Below are 9,644 nucleotides of genomic sequence, written 5' to 3' on the forward strand. Positions count from 1 at the left end.
CGACCTGTATAGGACGTCGAAACGTCGAAATAAAAATACATTTGCCAGAAGAGCTCTATAAACTTGAAAGTTATTCTTCACTTTTAAGATGAGATTCATACTGGCTGCGAAACAACAGCAAACATCCTATAAGCATTGACTTTGTATGTAAATAGATTGGCGTTTTGTTGTTTAAGTTGATTGCCGTTTGGTTCACTACAATCTTTTCTTGCCGGTCCGAATTTTTTTAAGTTTTTACTGGTCCAGTGGCGTAGAAAGGTTGGGAACCACTGATCTAGAAAGTGGAAGGAACCTTAAATACGAGTGCAAATGTGCAATGTACGATAGTGGCTCTGTTTGACTGCTTCCTTCACCTACGGGTGGTTACTTAGGTTGCTAGGTGGATGCAAAATAACAAGAATTTATGTCAGAAAAAAAACGCAGAAAACGAATGTAAAATAAGTTCTATTATATTGCGGATTTATGACAATTACTATTGTCTACGCCTCCACAGCAACGAGGACATCAAACTTATACGATACCGGTCAGAATAACGCGTGATGGCCGCGTAGTTTGGCAACGGTTTATAAAGTTGGATTTGCAAAGCGATTTCTTGCGGGGAGCTTGCGGCCTTTTCGCATTTGCACTTATTTCTAATGCTACGACTGCAAAAGGCAAAACAAAACAAACCAAGACTCGAGAACCATAATGAAAATATTTCAGTCTTCTCTGTAACCCGTAACGTAGGTATAGATAGCTTGTAAATAATTCAAGAACCACTAAATTTCTTCCTTGTAATTCGTTAAAAAGCCCTGCTGTTCGATAACGGAAACATTTAGCAAATATGCATCCCGCCCGCACCAGCTCGGAGCCAACGTGACGCCATTTTATCTGTTTCTAGAAAACTACCCCACTTGGCAGTTAACGTTTTACACATAGCAGCTGCTAGTGGTGCGAAAAAATGTGTTTGGTTTGGACAAAGAGTATTAAAAGGTTTGAGTTATTTTGGTAATTGTTGATTAAAATTATAATTGTAATTTTTTATGTTTATGCGCATGCTTTTGTTAATTTATGATTACAATTAACAATTTAACGGTATGCGAAACTTAATCGAACCAGAGACTACTAAGCAGAGACTGCACAGTGCACACTGCGATTTTTATTAAGATCCGTTCCGCTTGAACGCGACCAGTAAGATTGCGGCGTTTACAATGGAAAAGGATAGGAAAAAGTTGTGTTGTCGTCTGTTTTTTCGTGTTCACGTGAAGCGTAGGCTTTTGAAATAAATTTTATTGATTGGTACATCAACTTGACTACTTCCGAAAACATATTGAAGAAAGAAACTTTCCGAAGGCGGAAAAAAACGACACAGGTGGCGATTGAATGTACGAAATTTGCTACCAAATTTTCGGATGTGCATGTATGACAAAAATGAACCATTGCCAACATCTATAGATTATATTTGCGAAAAGAGATGTAATACGAATTGCGGTTACAAATGTTCTCAAAAGAATGTAACTAAATTTTAAAATCTGTCATGTATAAATAAAGACCATGCTATGCCCAACACATTTAAACTGCAATAAATTTTATCACATTGCCTTTTGTTCTGGTACTTGTGTTTTTTAAAAAATATCAATTCAAGCAGCTCAAACTAACCAACCTCATAGGTGTTGATTCCAGATATATTATTTTGATGATTATCAGGATGAAACTGGAAACAGCATATGTTCTCAAAGAAATGGCACAAAATTTTAAAATCAGTCATCATCAAATAAAGACCATGTCAGGCCTTACAAAGTTGTGTTGTTTTATGAACTTAACATTTTTACACAAAAGTGATTTTAGATGTTGTTTTTGCAGCTTAAACTATCCAATCTCATAGGTGTTGATCCCTGATATTTTAGTTTGATGATCAGGATGAAACTGGAAATAGTATCATGCATTATTTAATCGATATTGCCATTAATTTTAATATATAATTTTTGAGGCATTTGACAAGCTTTATGGTATTGCATTTAAAATACAATTAAGGCTGGACTGTTTTCAAATCAACTGCCTACTTTTTTATGTGTTTTTTATTTATTCAATCATTAAAGCAAACTTTTTTAAATTTTTGTACATTGTTGAGTCATATATTTCATCTATTGTTTATCTTTGAGTTGTGACATTTTCATTTGCATGAGTCGATGTCATTTTTTTAAGCAACCACTGCATCTGCATGTAATTTTATTTTCTCTACCAGCTAAAATCTTCCTCTGTTAATTAAGCCTTCACACAAATACCACTTAGTTAACAAATGTATTGTTTAGCAGCAAAAATAAAGTATAAAAGATACACTTTGAAATTGTCTGAACTTTGATGTAGCAAGGTGCATACAAATCTAGTCTGTTACAAAACATAACAGAAACTGCTGGTTTAATAGTAACAATAAACTTGTGTTTTGGTTTCACATTTGATGAGTTTAAGCATGGTTGCTGTGGTGACGCAACTCCATCATAGCCAATTTTGACTGAACACATGTGGTTGTGGGATTATGATCTGTACAAACGTGTTTGTCAAATAAAGCAATCAACACCTCAAGCATTTAATTCCACACAGCTGTATACCATATGTTGTCACCTTTTGTTGACTGTTTGTCGTTGACAATTGTACGTATATATACATGTTGTTTCGAACGATGCTATATCCCTTTAATATCATCATCACTGTAACTCAACTTAACTTTCGTACCAATACAAAGTCATTACGGATATAATTGTGCACAAAAAGGACTTCAATTAAGGATTAGATCTAGCAAGTGATCAGCCGCTACATAAATGGTGACCCCGACGTGATCAGAACCCGCAACACCTTCTGATACTTTAACCAACCAAGCAGCGACGTGACCTGAAGTAGCAAAAATCGTCATGGAAGTGGAAAACAAGCACAAAGAAGCGGACAACGCAGAATGGACCACAATGTCGATGACGATGTTGTTCGTTAAAAACGATCGAAGTTAAGTTTGCATTTTGATGAATTTTGTATTACCAAACTACGCCTAACTTTGTGTTATGTTGCATTTATTTACACTTTTAAGATTTAACGCCTAGCCCAAACTTGGGATATGTCAAAGTTTAATATATTGCGTAATTGTCTCAAGTTTTGATAACTTTTTAGTGTATGGTAGTTGTAAGATGTCAACTAAACTATAACTTCTACGAAGAAATATGTAACGTATGTGTTTGATACGGTGGAATAACAATCTACTTAATGTGCTGTTTATGAGCAAAACGCACACACCGAGCGATCAATGAAACTCGCCGGCATGTCATCTTTAGAAACCCTCGACTCACTGAGGTTGCGATTATGTGGGAAATCGTATTGAGCAGGTCGCAAGGCTGCCTTATTGTATTGCATTCATTCATTTTTACTGTCTGATCCCACGGTCTGTAAATCCTTGCATTAGGGAACGTCATCTCCTCGCTAAGCAAATCCGTGATGTCTCAAAGCTAGCGAGTTGAGCTTAGTATTAGGGTGTAGAGAACTTTGCAAACCGTTATCAACGTACACACGCATAATTTCTTGTTTGGCCCGATAACAATTTTTTTGACATACCTCTTCACCTACACTCAATAGTTATCACAATACGTTTGCCGCAATTTTGCTGTTTATATTTTTGTTTTTAAAGTTTTTCATCCGGACAAGACCGAGTAACATTCACCAATACACAAGCAAGCACCGCTGAAGAAATGACCGCGCTTGAGAAAACGAACAATCATGTCGACCTCTGTACACCAATGAAGACACTGATCAAGCATGTACAAGTCGTGGAACAATTTGAAAGACTATGCTGTCCGAAGAACGAATAGCGCGCAATGGTCATTGGAAAAAACTGTTTGGTGGCGGTCGCTTATGTGTTTGGTGATGTGAAAAGTCGAACTTTTAACAAATTTACCCAAATCATAATTTGTACCATTATACAGAAAACACTTGTCAGGGGGGATACCTATGTGGGATTATGATCTGTACAAACGTGTTTGTCAAGTAAAGCAATCAACACCTCAAGCATTTAATTCCACACAGCTGTATACCATATGTTGTCACCTTTTGTTGACTGTTTGTCGTTGACAATTGTACGTATATATACATGTTGTTTCGAACGATGCTATATCACTTTAATATCATCATCACTGTAACTCAACTTAACTTTCGTACCAATACAAAGTCATTACGGATATAATTGTGCACAAAAAGGACTTCAATTAAGGATTAGATCTAGCAAGTGATCAGCCGCTACATGGTCATATCAGAAAATCGCTATCTACCACTACCTTGGGCCTGTATTTCCATGGGCTGGATGGGTGTTTTACCTTTATATCTTTTAAAAAGTATTCTAGTTTGTTTAACAACCATTAATATCCGATTTAAAAGCCTACGCTTCACGTAAACACGAAAAAACAGACGACAGCACCACTTTTTCCATTGTAAACGCTGAAATCTTAGTGGTCGCGTTCAAGCGGAACCGATCTTAATACTTGCAGAGAACATTTTTATTTTTAAAACACAAAAGAAGTTTAATAAGTATCAGATTAAGCAGTACAAGCAGTAAGTGCGTGATAGGCGCGTGTCTGGGGCGACGCTTGGCGGGCATTAAACTTGATTATGTGAACGGAGTCTTGTTTCATAACAATGTAACAAAGGCGACTTTTCTAGCAAAGGCTTGAGGTAGTTATAACGTATAATTGTTAGCTAAAGTTTTAAGTGATTATTATGCATGAGTTGCAGCAGTAAATTTTTGTGCTTCAGTTTATATTGTGCGTAAGTTGAAACATTACTTTCATTGTAATTCATTATTGATGCTGTTGAGACCTTGCAGCAGACAAGACAATGCGATTGTGCGCAATAATTGAAACAATTAACAAAAGCCCGCACGTGATTGCCGGGTGCACTAAAAGTGTTGAGTGCAGTTTTATAAATTTGTCGAAAAACTGTTTATTGATAAGTTTCCTCATTACCTTTTATTTGCTGGTGCGTCGCAAGTCCAGAAAACTTTTCCAGAAGCGTCGCAACAAAAAAAAGTTTGAGAACCACTGAACTAAACTATGAAAATTGACTGCATGGAAAATCACTTTTTAACAAGCGTCCTTCTTTGTGGTGATAAAAATATGGTAGGCCGACCTAATACCGAATTTCTTTCTCTCTAAAATTTTCTTTCTAACTTTGGAAAAGAGCGTTTTTTAAAATTTTTCGTTGCATTTTTGAGAAAGCTTTTTGCCGTCAACACAAACCTTTTTCTGTTACGTCACAACACCAACAATGTAGCATTGTCCCCTGTCAGATAAAACGTGGTTATCCCATTCTCGTCTTTATTTACTTTGTTGGTGATCCTCAGCTGCATGTATTGTATTTTACTTGTGTAATAGTGCTAAGTGAACTTTTATAGTTGAAGGTTTTGCAGAATTTAAATGCAACTATCTTTTTTCAGGAAGATTTGGGTGTCAGTTAAAAGTCAATGGCCTTGCTTGGTGCTTTATAGTAGATGTAAATTGTTCGTTTGTCACCCAACATTTTTTTACAGTAGTCTGAATATTGTTTGGCTGTTATGCGTAATTGGTTAATGGATAAATGCATTAAAAAATGCACACCTGTTTTTGTGCAATAGTTGTGGAAATGGTGTTTTTTTCAGTTTTTATCGTTGTTGTTACGACAAGGATGCTAGGAAGCTGTGTTAGTTGGGAAAGGCATCCTGATTTGTAAAGAGACACCATGCTCTTCATCAGCAGCTGCGCTCACTTCAATGCCGTTCTGGACGCTGGACGTATGTCAAGACGTTACATCTACGAAGGCATCCAATGCAAAGTAATGTTTTCGTGAAATTCTTCACATTTAAGTAACTACTTCATAGTGCGGATACGTCACGCACATAATGACGTCACACAAATTTCACTTGCAACTACAAGCAGTTTCAAACTATATACTTTTTTCAAAATATTGAAAAACAAATTTCGAACTTTGATTTCTACGTTAACCCGAAATCCAATGAGTAGAAAATTGCGAAATGACAATCGTATTCTGTGACCAGAAGTTCTGGTTCTGGGTAAGGCCAAAAGTAGGTTAAAGTCAAATGCCCTGTGAATAAGTTTCGAGCCGAAAGCTCAAGTACATTTCGGACGGGATACATCTGCTGACGAATCTCGACCTGTTTCTAGCGGTCAGCTTAACAACGAAAAGACTATGATGAATGTCAGCACCTGGTATATTTCCACAAATTCTCGACCTCGATACGGCCAAAGTTTAGATCCCAAAAGGGCTACCGAGTCATTGTTGGAAAGGCCCATCCTTTCCCTCCAGCGTACACCCTTCTGCGTTGGTTTGACTAGAACAATTGGTTATACGTAACGCATGGTTTTGTGTCTAGTTTTATGGATGGAAATCTTGGGGCCAAAAGTTGTGAAAGTGATGTTGATTTCGGATTGCACCGTTGTTGTTTTTAAAGGTATGCAGGAAAATTGTTTCCATTTGAAAAGGCTCCATTTGTGAAAAGAGGGATCTTGATCTGCAAAAACTTTTTTTGGTGTATTTTTGGACGTGCGGGGGCGAGGGTGCGCGCGTGCTGTGTTATTGTTTACTTGAAAGCTTGTTAACTCTTCTGCTTCTCGTGGCTCGTATCGGTCGTCTGCAGTAGCGAGTAAGTTCATTATTACGATTCTTAACGCTTGCTGCTTAGAGCCGACATGATCCACAAAAGATCAATTTAGTTCTTGTCTTTTATTCTGGTTACGCAACACACATCAAGTCTCATTTATCTCAAGGAAAGGATACAATGGAAAGAGAGAGATCAACGATAAAACATTGTCTTTTAAACTGATACTCGTTTTTCGTGCGATCATTCCAGAACAGTGCCTTCTTTTACTCACATCAGTTATTAGTTTGTTTTAAGTTAAACGCTTGCAAAGATATGCAGCACTGCAATGGATTGCACAACTATTTCAAAACACCCGGTTTACGCAACAGCCTGTCTTATGGTCAGGCTGTTGGAAAATATCAGGAAGACGGGAACATGTAACAACGACACTGAATATGTGTTTCAACAGTTACTGAATCGTGAGAACACATGGAACAGTAAAGTTACACCGCTCGATACCATATGTCGCAAAAAGCAGCATATACATTCCATGGAACGAAAAGTCATGGTTGCAAAGTTAAAATTTTTCATTACTTAATGCTTAGCCAAACCAAAGTGCCAAAATGATGGCTTAAAAGCACGTGACCGCTACAAATACTCCGGCGCTAGAGGGATTAACTGTGTTCTATGTATGAACACAGGGTAGGAGTAAAGAGTCATGGCGGTAAAGACGTACTGTAAGTAGTAGGAAGATGGTCAGATGACGTCTTAAGACTTCCGCAGGAAGTCTTGGCTACGTCTTGGTTTCCGACTTCCTCATCTTGAAGACGTCTTGAAGATGCGGACTTCCCCATTCTTGAAGATGAGGACTTCCCCTGACTTCCGAATTTACCTTGGTGAAAGTTTCAGGTGACGTTGCAGGTGTTTCGTGGAATTTCAAAGGAAGTAAGACTTGCGCAAGACCTGTTTATTACCTGGAATTTCAAAGGAAGTAAGACTTGCGCAAGTTTTTGACGTAGTCAAATATATGTATTAATTTATTTGTTTGTTTGTTTGTTGCAAGAAAGTGGGTCATGACTTTCAAAAAACAACCGAGCTAGTAAACCGCCAATAGTTGCGTCATAGACTTTTTACTCTGCGTTTCTAGTGTCAGCTGTCGTGTTTCACCGGATGAGCGAGCGCGCTCGCGCTCGTTCGATTTATACAGGCATTGTTCGTTTTACGTGGAATTCCAAAGGAACTGTCGTTTTTAAAGACTTGCGCAGGTCCCTTTGTGACCAGCACAGCGCCCCGAGAAAACTTATTATAACATTTTTTGTTGCTTTGGAGTTTCTATGGATGAGTTAAAAACGCGTCGTCTACCAGCTGTGGTAAATCGCTGGATGAGCGAACGCGCGTCGCGCTCGATTGCGTATCGGATGAGCGGCGCGTCTCGTGCGCGGCGCGGGCTCGCGCGCGGCGTTTCGAATGCGTAATCCCGGCAGAGATTGTTTTTTTCGTTTCGATCTTTTTTATTTCTCTCTCTCTCACACACACATAGGTAAGCACAATTAAAGCAGTTTTTGAAATAGTTGTTGCACGAAGCGATCGTTTGCCCGGTAATTACTTGAAAAACAGTCTACAAATGCGTCAAGCGATATGTCACGCGCCATAGCCATAAGAAACAGGATCACGTAATGGCCGCACACCGTTGAATGAAAGCCTTGCAGTCTGACACTGTTATAACACCAACGGTCGACGGCGTTCTCGGTCATGAATAAGTAAAAATCAGGATACAGCATCAAGCCATAGCTGTCGAATAGATACCCTCTCCATCTTGATTGAAATAGGCCGCCACCCAATGTTCACCTTCTTCATTTGAGTTGTCTGTGTTAAACACGAAACCGCAAGGAACTGACTCGGTAATAATGTCTTCTAGTTCAGGGGTGTCAAACTCGCGGCCCGAAGCTCTCCAATGCGGCCCACGAACACTCAACAACAATTGTAGTATTTTGTCTTATATGTTATGAATAGAAACGATAGTAATTAATCCGTTCATCAAACCGTCACACATGCAGAAACGAGTTTACGGCCCACATGCAGAAACAAGTTTGAGCGGCCGTAAACATATGTAATTAAAATTCCTTTGGCAAAAAATTTTGATTTTCTAACTGCCCTAAACAGATTTTGTGTTTTTACTGAAAAGAGTATTACTAGCCTAGTAGCATATGCGACAGACCTTTTGTAGGCCTATTGTGTACAAACAATGCGAAAAAACAGGCACCAAATGGGTCACAATATAGATTATGACGTAATAAACAGTTAATACTGATCTTCATACTGTGCAGCTCGATCTCTGCATCAAGTTGGAAATTAATCTGGGTTTTGGGGACGTCAATAGATGGTATATATGTATATATGAAACCTATTTTTTTACATCTGTAATTTTAAATCAAAAACCAGCAGGTAATTGGCGGCTGTTGGTGAAATAAGGATCTGCAATGCGGCCGTCGTAGCGAATAGGTTGTTTAAGTGTATAAACCTTGATTAAAAATCACATGCGGCCCTCGGCTTAATTTTCAAACCGCAATGTGGCCCCTCGAACCCCACGAGTTTGACACTCCTGTTCTAGTTGATCTTTGGCAAAAACGCCTCGAAAAATTCTTCTGGCTTGAGCATCACCGTTCAGTATTGTCGATATCGTAATAGTGTCCATTGTTAAGCGGCGTAGTCAAACAGAACGTTGCGATCACGGTCAATTTCCAGAACGTTGTCGAACTCGGTGTAAATAATTACGTTAACGGTTTCTGTCAAGGCAGACGCAAACTGTAACTGCAAGCGGATATTACCTTGCTGTTTTAAAGCAAAAGTAGGTGTTTGCGATAAGTCAGGTGTCAAATCGAAAGCGTATAAGCAAAAACCCGATTTGTAATCCTTGCGCGAAATATCTAAGCCTTCATCATTAAAATATTTTCCAGTCGCGGTAAACAGTGACGTATAACAACGCATAAACTGATCGTTTTCATAATTGGGTCTTAACACTTTAGAGGGGAAAGATTTTGCACCCTTAAGCAATGCA

Source organism: Phallusia mammillata, chromosome 7 (assembly GCF_965637545.1).
Source record: "Phallusia mammillata chromosome 7, kaPhaMamm4.hap1.1, whole genome shotgun sequence".
Taxonomy (NCBI): Eukaryota; Metazoa; Chordata; class Ascidiacea; order Phlebobranchia; family Ascidiidae; genus Phallusia; species Phallusia mammillata.